The 17105-nt window shown below is 49.1% G+C and overlaps 1 protein-coding gene across 5 annotated transcripts in view; it reads left to right on the top strand.

Moving 5' to 3' along the window:
• Positions 1 to 17105, top strand: part of CCAR1 (cell division cycle and apoptosis regulator 1) — a 2209777-nt gene that overhangs the window by 385390 nt on the left and 1807282 nt on the right. The window lies entirely within an intron of this gene.

Genomic DNA, 17105 nt, shown 5'->3' on the forward strand with positions numbered 1-17105 from the left:
CGAGCCTTATGGAACATGAGAGACTACCCTATAAAGTTGCTCACGACGTGCCAGGCAGTCTCAGAAAACTCACGCAGCGTCTTGAATATAAGTGATCCCCAAAACCATGTGTAGTTGTCCATGGACAGACACTCATGCACGCATTGTCATGAAATATAATGACCCATGCAGGTTGAGTGCAGAAGCAGGTTCTGAAACGTAACTTGGAAAGGTAGTTTGTTCTTGGTCATTGAAATAGGACAGACTTTGTTGAGAACTTGGCTTGAGCAGAACACACACACTTCATGGGAAACAAAGACACAGGCAATAAAACACCTTACTTCTTGAGGTTCTCTAAGCGTAGCTCAGCGTATATCTGCAAGTGTCAGTACAATCTCCACATTTCTCCTTCGTGAGAAATACCAACGTTGAATACACCCACAGCTGACTGCAAGGTCTTAGGGATGTCTTGAGTTTTCTGCTATTGCACTGGTCCACGCACAGTAACCACATGTAGAGAGATGGATGCAGTTTGAGAAGATGCAGGCACCATTCAGAAATGAATCCCTAGTACATCCAAGCTTAGTAGTTGAACTTGTAGAAAGGTTGATGTGCAGAGAATAGAAACACCTCACACCACACAGGAAATACAAACAAAGGCAAAAACAGTACCTTGCTTGAATTGGTGGGCAGGAGAATTTGGTAGGTCTCACTGGAAGCGGTAGAGAGTAGTAGTAGTGTAAATTTAGGAGGACACTCCGCTTCTCTTGAAATTGAAGCTTGAACTTAAAAGTGGCTTGTGAAAAAGGTGGCCTGCTTCCTTTGAAGTTGAAGATGATAAGAACACATTTGAGTAGAAGAAGGGTCTGGCGTGTATAAGTTGGGGCGACCGGTGAGGTGGTCACTGGTGGGGCTCAGATGCCAGAGTCCTCGTTTGAAGATTGAAGTATTGATGTGGCCTTTTGAAAGTCTTGATAGTAGACATCTGGTGTTGAGCGCGTAGAGGGTAAGATCAACTCATCGCCAATAAAATGTAGTAATGAACTCAAAGCTGGTAGATATATTTAAGAGGTATTTATTGGAAAGATCATATGTCCAATAGATGAACCCCACCAGGAGCAGCCAGCATGCTGCTCAGCCCCATGATAACTGTGGCTTTTCTCAACCAGCACCCAACATTCCGTAGTGCATCACAGTACATAGGCATTCTACTAGAAGAGCAAGGGGTGAATAAAGGCATAGATGGAAATGTACAATAAGCAGGATACAACACAGGGCCACTCGGGCGGCTGGGTGCAGGGTGCTTTTGAGCCTTCGGGCGCTCAATTGATTTCAGTGGGAAATCTCCGGTTTAGAAAAAGACTGCAAGCTCGGGGACGAAGATTCTTCAGGTGCCACCACCACTTCGAGAGGTAAGTTGGGTAGTTGGAGGATAGGTAGGTACCCTGGGATTCGGCACAGGGGGCCAAGGGGCGCCGGGTGCAGGGGTGCCTTTTGGTGTCGGGAAATCTTACCCTCTGTTGATCGTGGTTGGGGGGGCACCTGGTTCTGAGGCTGCAGGCTTCTTCAGGAGTGTCGAGGGAGGTCCTTGGGTGCCGGACTCGGGGTCACAGTCGCCGTGGGGTTGTCCTCGTGGTCTTTGTTCACTCCGGCACAGGCCAGGCTTGGCGGGTGCAGAGTGTGAAGGGGGGTTCGCGGTTCCGGGCTGCTGCCAGGGATTAGAAGTAGATTTTGAGTAGAGCCTCTACTCATGGGAGTCCCAGGGGTTGAGAGTCAAAAGGTAGCCAGGTCCTCCGGGGTTTGTGAGGTTGCTGGCCACAAGAGATGCCGGGTTGGAGCAGGAGCAGGTTCGAGGGTCGACAGGCCGGTAGGGCTGGGGCCAAAGGAGTTGGTGTCTTCCTCTTCTTAGCAGCTGCACGGCAGGTCTTCTTTCTTCTAGCACTTCTTCGGATTTCGGAATCTAGAATCTGGGGAAGGAAGGTTCAGGGTGCCCCTAAATACTAGATTTAGGGGCATTACAGGTAGGTGAAGGGCAGGGACCAATGGGTCCTTGTCCTGGGGTGGGTACACCCCCTATCCTGCCTCTCTCCTGTGGGAGGGGGGCAGTAGCCTAGTCCTGATTGGGCACGGCTTTTTATCTTCAAGATGGCGAGAGCCCGGAGATGTGCTTCACCTCGCCTCCCCCACCTGAGGGGTCGGGTTGGCAGGCTGGCACATCCCCTGTCCTTATTTGGGGTTTCCCGCCAGAGTGGGGGGTTGCAGTGGCCTGGGGAAGCTCACAGAGGCGGCATGCCTTTGAAGCTTCCTCCTGCCCATCCTGGGGGAGGAGATTTAGCACCTCGCCCAGGATGTGCATTGTTGCAGACCCAGGAGAGCAGGGGCTCTCCTACCCAGGGGTCCAGCAACATGTCTGCTGTGTGGCAGCCTAGGCAGCCTCAGAGCAGACGTGGATTGTAGGTTAGGTTTTAGGGGGCATCTCTAAGATGCGTTCTGGGGTACTTGGTACATTAAATCCCACACTGGCATCAGTGTGGGTTTAATGTGCTGAGAAGTTTGATACCAAACTTCTCAGTCTTCAGTGTTGCCATTATGGTGCTGTGGAGTTCGTGTTTGACGAGCTCCCAGCACCATATACTCTTAAATGGCAGCACTGCACTTACAGTGCCCAGGAATGGACCTTGGTACTGTAGGGGCACAGGGCTCCTGCGCCCACACCATTGGCATAGGGCACCCAGCTAGAGGGGTGGCTGATGTTGTGTGTGTGTGTGTGTGTGTGTGTGTGTCTCTCTGTGTGTGTGTGTCTCTCTGTGTGTGTGTGTCTCTCTGTGTGTGTGTGTGTCTCTCTGTGTGTGTGTGTCTCTGTGTGTGTGTGTGTCTCTCTGTGTGTGTGTGTCTCTCTGTGTGTGTGTGTCTCTGTGTGTGTGTGTGTCTGTGTGTGTGTGTGTCTCTGTGTGTGTGTGTGTGTGTGTGTCTCTCTGTGTGTGTCTCTCTGTGTGTGTCTCTCTGTGTGTGTGTGTGTGTGTCTCTCTGTGTGTGTCTCTCTGTGTGTGTCTCTCTGTGTGTGTGTCTCTGTGTGTGTGTGTGTCTCTGTGTGTGTGTGTCTCTGTGTGTGTGTGTCTGTGTGTGTGTGTGTCTCTCTGTGTGTGTGTGTGTCTGTGTGTGTGTGTGTGTCTCTCTGTGTGTGTGTGTGTGTCTCTCTGTGTCTGTGTGTGTGTCTGTGTGTGTGTGTGTCTCTCTGTGTGTGTGTCTGTGTGTGTGTGTGTCTCTGTGTGTGTGTGTGTGTGTGTGTCTCTGTGTGTGTGTCTCTGTGTGTGTGTCTCTGTGTGTGTGTCTCTGTGTGTGTGTGTGTGTGTCTCTGTGTGTGTGTGTGTGTGTGTGTACAGGGCCTCTAAGGGTGGCACAATGAGTGCTGCAGCCCTTAGAGGCCTTCCCTGGTCACAAGGCCCTGGGTACCATTTACCAGGGGCTGACATGTGGCCAGGGTTTGCCAATTTGTGTTTTAGGGAAGGAACATAGGCCCAGGGCACATTCAGCAATTCAGCAAAAAGTGGGTGCATACCATTCAAGAAATATGGCACTTTCTCACAACGATTCAACAATATACGGGTAAATGGTTTGCGGAGTGGGGCAGAGGTTGAGACCCGGAGGGCTACACAGATGAGAGCATTACTCCCCCGGCCTTACTCTCCACAAATTTGTAGCAGAATGAGCACATAGGGTCCCCTCCCTTCCGTCTCCTCCGGGAGCTAACCCGCGCCCTTTCTTGTTTCGCCTGCTGAACTTCCGAAACCACGATGCGATAGTAAGGGAATTGGGGAAACACCCTGGCCCTAGGGCGCAAAATGTCACCGTCTTCTTCTTTCCAGACTACACTGCTTAGGTGCAGAAGAGGCACGCCACCTTTGGGGCAGTCAAACAGCAACTAAAAGATTTAGACCTGCGGCACACTCTACTCTTTCCAGTTTGGGTACAGGTCATCTGGAATGGCAACACCCAATACTTCAACACTCCATCTGAGGCCTGGGATTGGCTGGAGGAAAATGAACTGGCGACTGAGCCCAGACCCCCATATGATTTCCAGATACAAAAGTGGGCCCGTCTTAACCGTCGGAGAGGTAGAGGCAGAAACATGCGGCAGAGGGCAACTCCTGTAGCTGCCCTGGACCCTGAGCAGGTTAGGTCTGAACGCCTGGAGGCACTACAGGTGGACAGGTGGAGGCTGCCCTCCAGACAATAAGACCATCCTCCGAGGATGGCTCTACGGCATCTCCAACGAGGTCTCATTGGGACGCTAACGCTGCACTGCAATGGTCGACGGACACAAGCTCACCACACCTGCTGGACATCACCCCTCAGACATCGCATAAAATGATTTGACAATATTACATAGGCTGACCCTCCTATAGCCGGATCACATGTAAAGTGGTGATACCACTTAACCATTCCTCATACCCGCTCCTGGCACGCCATCTCTCACACTTTGGTAGCACCATGCATATGCGATGTTTCGGCGTAACGCCACCTTATATTGTTACTTATGCGGGGGATGGGCCACGCAGGCTCATTCCTACCCTACACACCCTTTCCGAGTCATCCTTTGACAACAAGTTAATTGCCACAGTTAGGCACAATTGTTTGGGTCTACCCTCCGCTTGGGGTCCGCTCTTATGAAGTTACATGTCTTCTTGGTTCCAATATTGGTTCTCTCCGCAGAGTTTTCACCTTATTCAGAGACCTGTTGCCTTTACACACACACCTGTAGTGTAAATCAGCTGCATAAGCTGAGTTTGGCAGATTCACACAGGCCTCATGACTAGCCTTAATGTCATAACCTGAAATGTTAGGGGTGTACATTCTCCCGCTCGGAGGTACTCCATATAAATGCCTACTTACAACATAGAGCAGCTAACATCGCTCTACTGCAGGAAACACACTTTACGAGCCCAGAGGCTGCCCAGCTGTGCTGCCGCTGGCGTGGGCAGGTGTACAGCACTAACTATTCATCCCTAGTGAGAGGTGTATTGATCAGTGTATTGATCAAGGTGTATTGATCAGGGGGTACCAGGGAAGGAAGAGGAGGTGGTGGCGGATCCCACTGGGCGCTACGTTTATCTCAAAAGGAGACTTAATGGGCAACCCATTCTCTTAGGCTCCATTTATGCACCTAACATGGATCAGAATGCCTTCCTTAGTAATCTTTCGGCACTCCTGCCCCGCTGGAAAGACGTCCCAAGGCTAATGGGAGGTGACTTTAATTCAGTCTTGCACGTCTCACTCGATCGCTCCTTCCCTCCCCTAAACCGCACTACAGCCGCTTCAAATGCACACTTTCTGTGCACTTGGATGGGTCACTGGTCCCTGATGGATGTCCGACGCAAGTGCAACCCTGACACGCGGATATACTCTTTCTACTCACCAGTCCATAACCTACATATGCAACTAGACCGCATACTGACCTCGGCAGCCCTGATCCTCCTAATCACAGAATACCTGAGCCGAACGCATTCAGATCATAATCCCCAGATAATGCTTCTTAGCTGGGAGGCGAGGGCCCCTCCCGGTCCCTACCAGGCGGGTACAAACAGCAGCATTGGAAGATCAGGCATTCCGTAGTTCGCTAGAGCCGGCAGTGATTGACTATATCGAGCACAATATGGGCTCCGTTGATGTGGGAGAGCAGGCTTAATAAACAGGCGAGGAGGCTGTATATATTTGCCTAAGGAAGGCTTTTTATTGGTTTTCTGTGAGCATAGAGATCTGGATGATGTTGGTTCTTCTGGTTTCCCTCCTGAGACTGTCTTCCTGGTCCGGTGACTCCGTAGGGTTCAAGGTGGATGTATCGGGGACTTCTTTGGCGATGGCGTGGCCGTCTTCCCGGAGGCTCATAGGAGGGAAAAGAAAGGGGTTTGTCAGGGTGGTATTTTGTGATACGTTAGACTGTCTTAACACCGTCACCGCACCAGCGAGTGTTGTTCAGGAACAGTGGGAGGGGTCGTGAGGGAAATAGGGACGTGAAGGGAAGTATGGACGTGAAGGGAAACACTGCAATTTGAACGTAGTCCGGCTAAGTATTGGGAGTCAATGGTTTAGCAGGATAGTTAGCTTTGGCTATGAGAGGTAGCGAGGTCAGACACTTATCAATACAGATTTCTACTTGTTTACGACAACTACACGGTAACTCGGGCCTCCCGGGTCTCTACCCAGTCTCCCCGTTGCCTCCCTCAATCCCCCTCTCAGCTCAAACCCCGGTGACGGTTTCACTCACCGACCCCCGCCGTAACTCTCCAGAGTTACGGCCGCTCCTCAGCGTCCTCCGGTGGGCACCACCATTCTTCGTACCAGCGGTCCTCTACGTCCGCGTCGTCTCGGTCTTCCACCTGCTTGTTGCCCTCGGGGTCCGCTCTCTCCTCAGCGCTTTCTCCGAGTTCGTCTTCTCCGTGCGGTTCGTTCCGGGTTCCTTCCTCTTTCTCGCGTTTGGTCCTCGACGACGACGTTTCTTCTCCTCCGCCTTTCATTGGTGTTTGGACTGTACTTCCGGGTTTAACCCCGCCCTCTTCCGGGTCTTCGGTTCCCGTCTGTGAAGAAACCAGAGAGGAGCATGGATATTGTAGTTCCCGTAAGTTCCTCTTCTCTTTAAGAGGGACAGAGTGTGTGAGGATAGGACCAGAGTGCTTCCATGACGTCAGTCTCGGGCGGTCATCGCGCAATCCCTCACATCCCCTTTCCCTTTCTGTCTTTCTACTAGGGTTCTGTTCTTGGGGAAACCTAGATAAAAAAATCCACATTTCCTTGTTCGGTCCCCTTTCTATGTTTGGTTGTGAACCTGTAGGGTTGTAGGGCCAGGAACCATCTAAGGACTCTCTCATTACGTCCTTTGTTTCGGGATAGCCATTCTAATGGGGCATGGTCCGTAAAAAGGGTGAACTCCCGGCCATCCAGGTAATATCGTAGGGTCTCAATGGCCCATTTAATGGCCAAGGCTTCTTTTTCAATGGTAGCATAGTTTTTTTCTCTCGGGAACAGTTTACGGCTAATATATAAAATTGGTTTCTCTCCTTGTGGGGTTTCCTGAGATAGGACCGCACCGAGGCCTTGATCTGACGCGTCCGTTTGAAGGATAAAGGGGAGGGAGTAATCCGGACTAACTAAGACTGTGTCCGACATAAGAGTTGTTTTTAGGGTATTGAAGGCTTGCAAGACCGCAAAGGGAGGGTGACGTAGCACCTCTTCGGTGTTAACTTTCTTCTGGAGCAGGTCTGTTAGGGGCGCAGCCACCTGGGAGAATAGAGGTATAAACCGGCGGTAATAACCCAGAAGGCCAAGGAAGGCCCTGAGATCCTTTTTGGTTTTGGGGAGAGGAATTTGAGAGATGGCGGTCAGCTTAGACGTTTGGGGTCTTATGAGGCCTTCACCCAGCAAGTACCCGAGATAGTGTACCGTCTGGGCTGCTAAGTGACTCTTGGCGGGGTTGATTTTCAGACCTTGTTGGCCTAAGGTCTGGATAACCTGATACAGATGTGTAAGGTGTTGTTCCCAGGTGTTGCTGTAAATGACTATGTCATCTAGGTACGCTCCTGCGTATGATGCATGGGGTTGTAGCAACACATTCATAGCTCTTTGGAAAGTGGCAGGTGCTCCATGCAATCCAAAGGGCAACACCTTGAACTGATACAACCCGTCCGGAGTGGAAAACGCCGTTTTCTCCCTATCCTGTGGTCTGAGTGGGACTTGCCAGTAACCTTTACACAAATCTAACGTGTTAATGTATTTGGCCTTCCCAATTCTTTCCACCATCTCATCCACTCTGGGAAGAGGGTAGGTGTCGAATTCTGATATCTTATTGACTTCCCGGAAGTCAATGCAAAAACGTACCGATCCATCTGGCTTGGGTACGAGAACAATCGGTGAGTTCCACTCACTTACGGAGGGCTCAATGACATCCATTTTTAACATCATTTTTATTTCCTCTTTAATGACTTGACGGCGTGCTTCAGGTATACGGTACGGCCGTTGACGTACCTTTTTTCCTGGAGGTGTTTTTATAGAATGTTCTATAAGTGTTGTTCTACCAGGGGTGGTGGAGAAGGTAGCAGCCAGAGGGTTTAACCTTTGGGAAAGACTGTCCCGCAAAGAGGGTCCTAGATCAGATGAAATACACTGTTCGAACAAGGGAACTGGGGTATCCGCCATGTTTACTGCGAGAGGACAAGGGCCCTGCCATTTTTTTAATAGGTTTATGTGGTAAATCTGAGATGTGTGTCTTGCCGAATCTGTTTCTATCCGATAAGTCACGGGAGTTACCTTTTCCACTATTGAAAAGGGTCCCTGCCATTGTCCCAATAGTTTCTGGTCTGATGAAGGCACCATTAGCAGTACTAAATCTCCTACTTGGAAGCTTCTCTCTTTGGCTCTTCTGTCATATTGGCCTTTCTGAGCTGTTTGGGCGTTCTCCAGGTTGGAACGCATAATGGTTCTAATCTGGCTTAGATGGGTGCGTAAATTGGCCACGTAGTCAGTTAGGGGTTTGGAGAAGTCGGGTTCTTTTTCCCATCCTTCTTGTGCCATGTCCAGGAAAGTACGGGGTTTACGCCCATAAAGCAATTCAAAAGGCGAGTAACCCGTACTTTTCTGTTCCTTGCATCGAATGGCAAATAAAGCCAGCGGTAGGATATCTTCCCATTTCCGGGTTTCTAGGGCCAAGAGTTTTTTGAGAGTGGTTTTAATAGTGGCGTTATACCTTTCCACTAATCCATCCGTATGTGGATGGTATGCCGCTGTCCTAATCTGTTTGACCCCTAACTGGGAACAGACCTGTCGCATGAGGCGGGATATGAAAGGAGTGCCTTGGTCAGTCAGGATTTCCTTTGGAAATCCGACTCGTGAGAAGATGTTGATCATAGCCTTGGAGATGTTAGAGGCGTCTGGCCGACGTAAGGGTATGGCCTCAGGAAAACGTGTGGCATAGTCCACTATAACTAGCACATACCGACACCCACTACGGGACGGTAGTAAGGGACCAATGATATCCATACCGATACGTTGAAAGGGTTCGTCTATTATGGGAAGAGGTCTTAGGGGAGCTCTAGGGGGCTGATACCTGCTATTCCTTTGACATACAGGACATTCCTTGCAGTATCTTTTGATCTGTTGGTATATCCCTGGCCAATAGAACCGTTCGGTGATCTGTTTTTCGGTTTTCTCCGCGCCGAAATGCCCTCCTAACAAGTGGCAATGTGCTAGAAAGAGGACTTTGTCTCTGAAGGGGCCTGGGATCAACAACTGGGCACGTAGAGTGGGGGATTCCTTTCTGTACAATAACCCTTGCTTCGTAAAGAAATAGGGACATACATGGTGGGGATCTTCAGCGTCTAGGGCTTGAGACCAGGCTCCTTGTAGTAGGGGGTCCTCTCGCTATGCGGCGTGGAAATTCCTATCTGTTTCCCAGGGATTTTCATCCAGAAGAACCGGTAGTGCCACAGGATGTCTGGCCTTCTCTGCTCTCCTTTGTTTCCGGCTTTTCCTTAGCTTTGCTGGAGGCCAGTCCTTATCTATCTCCTGGGCAAAAGGCGCGGAAGACCACCAGTCGCCTTCCTTGGTCTCTGCCTCCCGTACCAACTGAGTCAACTTCGGGTAATCGTTTCCTATTATGGCTTGTTCAGGCAAGCGAGGAATCAGGCCCACAGTGAGGAATGATCCGGGATCTTGAGAGTGCTGGATTCGTACTTGTGTTGTGGGATACGGTTTGGTATCTCCATGCACACACCGGATGGCGACAGTGCCGTCGATAGGACCGACATGATTCCCGAGTTCTTGTGGCCTTATTACACTATGTAAACAGCCGGTATCGGCAAGGGCAGTCATAGGTTGTCCGTTCACTGAGATGGTACAACGGTAGGGTGGTTTTTCTTTTTCAGTGGGTGAACAATAGTAGTTACGAGCCACTCCTATTTCCATTGGTTCTTCTTTCTGTGGACAGAACCTGGCGATATGTCCCATTGCTCCGCACTGGAAACACTGGGGTCCTGCTGTCGGTGGACGTATAGGTGGTATCCCTGGAACAATGGTAATAGTCTCTGGTCTCTTGGGCGGTGGGGGCCTCATTGGCCGGTGTAATCCTGAACTAGTGGGTTTTGCTGTGGACTCGTCGCGCCCCTTTTGGACCTCTTGGGCCCTACTGTAGGCACTGGCTATTTCCACTGCGGTTTCAAGGGTAAGGTGAGGTTGTTGTCTTACCCACCTTTGGATAGGGGGGTGTAGAGAGGACAAATACTGCTCTAAATATATTTTTGCCATGATTCCATCCTTATCTGTGGTAGCGGGTTTCAGCCATCGATCTGCCATGTCCTTCACCCTAAAGTAGGGAGCTCGGGGTGTTTCTTGGATGCCTTCTTTCATTTGTCTTAATCGCTTTCGATATGTTTCGTCATCTACCCCCAGTCGCTCCATGATGCAGCGTTTTATGTCAGCGTACGAAACCACCCCCTGAATGGTAGCAGCCTGGTACGCGGCTTGTAAGTCTCCTGATAGGAGAGGTCCTAGGTATTGGCCCCATTTATCGGCCGGCCAAGAAGCCGCTGTGGCCATCCGTTCGAAGTTCGTAAAGAAGAAATCCGGATCTTCACCTGGTACATATCGTTGTAGTACTACGGATGGGAGCGTGGTGGGACCTCTCTGGTGTCCGAGAGCTTCAGTAAGTTTCTCCATAGCGGCCCCGTGGGTATCGCTCTGTCCACTGAGTACTTGTTGCAACTTGCCTCGGTCTTCTTCCACCACCGTCAGGAAGCGTTCCATCACTTTGCCCAGATGCTCCTGATTTTCAGCCATTTTCGCTAGGGCAGCCTCCATGACGCCTTGGGATCCCACTTCTGACACCACTTGTGGGAGGGCAGGCTTAATAAACAGGCGAGGAGGCTGTATATATTTGCCTAAGGAAGGCTTTTTATTGGTTTTCTGTGAGCATAGAGATCTGGATGATGTTGGTTCTTCTGGTTTCCCTCCTGAGAGACTGTCTTCCTGGTCCGGTGACTCCGTAGGGTTCACGGTGGATGTATCGGGGACTTCTTTGGCGATGGCGTGGCCGTCTTCCCGGAGGCTCATAGGAGGGAAAAGAAAGGGGTTTGTCAGGGTGGTATTTTGTGATACGTTAGACTGTCTTAACACCGTCACTGCACCAGCGAGTGTTGTTCAGGAACAGTGGGAGGGGTCGTGAGGGAAATAGGGACGTGAAGGGAAGTATGGACGTGAAGGGAAACACTGCAATTTGAACGTAGTCCGGCTAAGTATTGGGAGTCAATGGTTTAGCAGGATAGTTAGCTTTGGCTATGAGAGGTAGCGAGGTCAGACACTTATCAATACAGATTTCTACTTGGTTACGACAACTACACGGTAACTCGGGCCTCCCGGGTCTCTACCCAGTCTCCCCGTTGCCTCCCTCAATCCCCCTCTCAGCTCAAACCCCGGTGACGGTTTCACTCACCGACCCCCGCCGTAACTCTCCAGAGTTACGGCCGCTCCTCAGCGTCCTCCGGTGGGCACCACCATTCTTCGTACCAGCGGTCCTCTACGTCCGCGTCGTCTCGGTCTTCCACCTGCTTGTTGTCCTCGGGGTCCGCTCTCTCCTCAGTGCTTTCTCCGAGTTCGTCTTCTCCGTGCGGTTTGTTCCGGGTTCCTTCCTCTTTCTCGCGTTTGGTCCTCGACGACGACGTTTCTTCTCCTCCGCCTTTCATTGGTGTTTGGACTGTACTTCCGGGTTTAACCCCGCCCTCTTCCGGGTCTTCGGTTCCCGTCTGTGAAGAAACCAGAGAGGAGCATGGATATTGTAGTTCCCGTAAGTTCCTCTTCTCTTTAAGAGGGACGGAGTGTGTGAGGATAGGACCAGAGTGCTTCCATGACGTCAGTCTCGGGCGGTCATCGCGCAATCCCTCACAGTTGACTCACCCTTGACAGAATGGGAGGCCGTGACCAGAGGGCACTGTTTGGGCCACACATGGAGCATTCGCAAGCAACTAGATGCATCCCTGTCTACTATCGAGCGGCAACTCCGCCGATTGGTAACATAAGCCATCACCAACATGAAGCAAAAACACAACTGGACGACATTCAAGCGGAACCTGCAGAACTACTAGAAAAGCTGCCCTGTCAAAACTATCTGGCTCACTCAGCTCACACTCCCTCAACAGCAGATAACGCAGGAAAACCACTGGCCTATTTAATCCGGCAGGAACACCCACACCGTCCCATACAGCTGTTAGTAGATGAGTTAGGGCAAATGAAATAGACACAACAAGACATTCATGCAGTAATGACGAAACATTATGCCAGACTGTACACATCTGACTCGCGAGGGGACGATCAGCACATAAGGGCATTTTGGATGCTGTTGAATTGCCTACACTAACAATTGACCAGCACCTAGAATTGGACTGCCGCTTAACAGTGGACGAAGTCCGGGAAACAATAACGTCGCTAGCATCCGGGAAAACACCGGGACTAGATGGGCTCCCAACGGAATTCTTTAAGACATATTCAGAAACCCTAGTACCCCAACTGCACGCCTTATACGCCACTTCAATAAGTAGTACGGCCCTACCGCCCTCACTGTGCACAGCTAATGTGGTCTCCTTACTGAAGCCGGGCAAGGACCTAATGTCCCCTGGATCATATAGATAGGCCTCTAGCGATCTTAAATACTGACTGTAAAATATTAGTGAAGATCCTAGCTAACCAGCTGGTGCCGTGTATTCCCGCCCTTGTGCACCCAGACCAAAATGCGTTTGTTCCTGCCTGTAACACTTCCCTCAATATCCGCCGTTATTTTATGGTGGCGGTGTACGCCCCTCTGAATTGACCTCGATCGGGCTGCTTGGTGCTTGACCTCCAGAGAACATTTGATTCTCTTGAATGGGATTACCTCTTTACATCCTTGCCTAGATTTGGCATAGTGCTTTGCTTCCTTAACATGGTTAGGCTACTAAACAAGAGCCCGACGATCCGGGTCAAGACAGGACCTTTTATCTCAGACCCTATAAAAGTGGGATGAGAGACAAGACAGGGCTGCCCGTTGTCCCCTCTCCTCTTCTCGCTAGCAGTTGTGCCACTGGCAGTGTACAGCCGCGCGCACGTCTACATGGGTACCCCCCTGGGAGAAGGCACACATACAATCTCACTATACACAAATGACTTGCTGCTGTATGTGAGAGATCTCCATGCCGTCCCGCCATCCTTGGACCTAGCGCAAACATTATTCGCCAAAGCATCAGGGCTGCATGTCAACGCCGCGAAATCCATTCTCTCTCCTTTCTTACAGGCAACCACAGACCCGGGATACTCCCTTTGAGAATTCCCGGAGCCATGGTGTACTGATGCTTTCAGATACCTAGGGATATGCGTATACCAAAACAAAGAGGACCTATTTGAGGGAAATATTGTCAGAGCCACCACTGCCATTCAGACACAAATGAGCTACTGCAAGACCCTCCCATTAGTTGTCTCAGGTAGAATTGCCCTCACAAAGATGGTGATCCTTCCTCGCCTCCTCTATTTCACTACCCTATCTATTTTCATCTTCCCCTCCTATTTCTGTAAATGGGAAAAGACAATTAGGGATTTTATCTGGGGGACGTCGAGACAGTCTGCCTGAAGAAACTGTAATTGCCAACAGGGCAGGGAGGGCTTGCAGTGCCAATTTCGAACACTATTACATACCCGTGCAATTGCAGTGGATAACTAGATGGCTATCTTCCCGGCACCTGACAGACACAGCCTCATTTCAGCCACCAGTACCACACCATTCCTTACTTAGCACATTCCATCCATGCACAAAACCTGGGGACCTGGGAGCACTATTACTCACCATATCATTCAAATGCTGCAGCAGATACCTCTTTCTCACTAAAGGCACCACACCGTATGCCCCAGCCATCCCCTTGCTGGGAACGCCACAAGGAAGCACATCCAGCTCGCAGTTCGGCTGCCGTGGTGTGATACGGTGGGTATTCATGACATGGGGGGCCTTTTTCTTGATGGTTCCCTCATCCCATATTCAGAGCTTATATCTGAGGAAAATATGCATCCTGGACAATTTCTACTACATAGTGCACTCATGGCCTCCCTGTAATCCAAATGGGGCAATTTTGCTTCGGAACCACCCACACACAATGTGATCCAGTACCTACATGTAATGGGAGACGGGGGGACACCTGACTCGTTGGTTTGCGTCATCACTACGCCAACACACAGCAATTGCCCTTACCCCCCTGATGCGGAAGGGTAAATATGCCAACAAGGGGTTTTGTTTTAGAGTGATCTATTATTCGTAAATTTCAATGATCTGAATCAATAAACATGTTAAGATGAAATAACATCACTGTGAAATCAATCAACTGATATGAACATCTAAAATATATATAATGACAACAACACACACGGGGGTTCTTTTTGTGATTTAAGCACAATGATTTTTATATTTTCATCCAAAGTAAAAAGAGTACAAAAGAGACATAAATTGGAGCAATATATCATGAAAACAGGGGACGGAATTAAGTCCTCATTTCATCTAACAAACACATCTATTCCTGATTCGTTTGAACAGAGATCAAACTCTTTTTGAGCATATAATCTACTGTACATAACATTTAAACTGGAATTAGATGGTAAAGTCGACGTTTCGGTCTTGGGTGGTGTCAATCCGTCAGACCATCTTCAGGACAATAATTGCATAAAACAGACTCTTCGAGGTCTCAATAGTGTTCTCACGTAACTTTGATTAAAATCATGGAGATATTTACACATGAAGTACTTGGCACCTGCAGTTGCCTATTCGTATTTATACGGGAGTCAATCCTGCCGTGATTTTATAGATTTCTGACGTTAGTCTTCAGAACGCAGATGGGGGTCCGCCTGAATCGAAAGCCTGTTTCGATTCAGGCGGACCCCCATCTGCGTTCTGAAGACTAACGTCAGAAATCTATAAAATCACGGCAGGATTGACTCCCGTATAAATACGAATAGGCAACTGCAGGTGCCAAGTACTTCATGTGTAAATATCTCCATGATTTTAATCAAAGTTACGTGAGAACTCTATTGAGACCTCGAAGAGTCTGTTTTATGCAATTATTGTCCTGAAGATGGTCTGACGGATTGACACCACCCAAGACCGAAACGTCGACTTTACCATCTAATTCCAGTTTAAATGTTATGTACAGTAGATTATATGCTCAAAAAGAGTTTGATCTCTGTTCAAACGAATCAGGAATAGATGTGTTTGTTAGATGAAATGAGGACTTAATTCCGTCCCCTGTTTTCATGATATATTGCTCCAATTTATGTCTCTTTTGTACTCTTTTTACTTTGGATGAAAATATAAAAATCATTGTGCTTAAATCACAAAAAGAACCCCCGTGTGTGTTGTTGTCATTATATATATTTTAGATGTTCATATCAGTTGATTGATTTCACAGTGATGTTATTTCATCTTAACATGTTTATTGATTCAGATCATTGAAATTTACGAATAATAGATCACTCTAAAACAAAACCCCTTGTTGGCATATTTACCCTTCCGCATCTATTTGCCCAAGCCCTCAAGGGTATATTGGGTTTGACCCTTATTCAATCTCCCCTCTTACCCCCCTGAGACAGCATTGGGAGGAGGATCTGGGACACGCACTCGCAGACGAGGAATGGACGACTGCTTTAGAAAGTCCGACGTATGTCCCACACAATCAGCGTTTCAAGCGGATTAAATTTTGCATACTGCACTGGGCATACCTCGCCCCAACCCAGATTAATAAGTCTTTTGACCTAACTGATGCCGTCTGCCCCAGATGCTACTTACCGGACGCAGACATATTACACATGCTATGACATTGCCCTGCTCTAGGTGAATACTGGACTAACGTAGCAAATACATTGGCCAATTGCACAGGATGCGACATCCCCTTTCGTTGGGAGGCATATATATGTTACTTCTCTTTAGTAGCAATAAGAAAAACAGAGCTACCTCCCGATTTCTAGACTTGAGCCTAGTCATAGCAAAACGCTTGATCACCAAGAGATGGAAATCCCCAAAAGTCCCCCACACAATAGCGTGGCACCGATCACTGCCCAACTGGGCTAGGGCGGATGGGGTGGCCTTGCGTAGAGAAGACCTGTTGGGTCTTCGCAAGTTTAACCTGGCCAGTAGCTAAGAGACTATAGTAGCAGACCTACAGGGCCTAGAGGCAGCTGTGGAGGAATCTCCAGAGGGATCACAGCACCAGCCAAACCAACACTTGCGCTCTGAGAGTACACACAGAGAGGCCCTGGAAGAGCAGAGCCCTACTAACATAGTCTATGTCCCGGCTTCAAGCGATTTATCACCATTTACATCTGGCAGGGATCTCCCTTGACAACATACCAGGCAACAGGTCTCAGGCGATCACCCTATCCCTGATTTGATTACTTTGTCCTCATTTTGTTATATCCCACTTCCACATTTCAAATAAGCAATGCATCATGTTCAGAACTTGGATATGTTGTGTACCACAATGTCTCACCAAGGCCATTATTGCTAACGTAAAGCAACTCTCCAAGTAATAATCCGAACTAACACATCCGCAAGCTGTTAATGTATAACAGAAATCTGTACCATGAGCTCCATTACCGTTATACTATTATGATGTATGATGCCATTGCTATATTATTATTGTTTGAAAAAATGTAAATAAAAAAAGAATTAAACAAAAGAAATAGGGCCACACACAGTATTGGCGATCTACCCGCTGGCTTGGGCGTACTCACTTGAAGGGTGCACACACAAAAAGAGGGCCTAGTGGAGATTTAAGGACCTGCATGGGCACACTCCCCATTAAACAACATCTAAGCACAAAAGCGGATCCAGACTAAATGGCTGAATAGAAAGTGGATTTAAGACAACCAAGCTATTGGGGGTATCCCTTGTCAGGACGGTTCCCCTCATTCACCATTGGTGTCATGCTTCATCATAGGGGTGCCTCCTCGTGGCAGAACCTAGTTTTAACGCGGGCTACAACCCCCTCTCTATGAATGAGGAGCTCAGGGATGTTTTGAATGGGCAGCTTGGTTGTACTAAAACCCTATGTGATCTAGGTGTGTGAACAAATGATGAT

The sequence above is a fragment of the Triturus cristatus genome, chromosome 1_2, assembly GCF_964204655.1.
Source record: "Triturus cristatus chromosome 1_2, aTriCri1.1, whole genome shotgun sequence".
NCBI classification, from domain to species: Eukaryota; Metazoa; Chordata; class Amphibia; order Caudata; family Salamandridae; genus Triturus; species Triturus cristatus.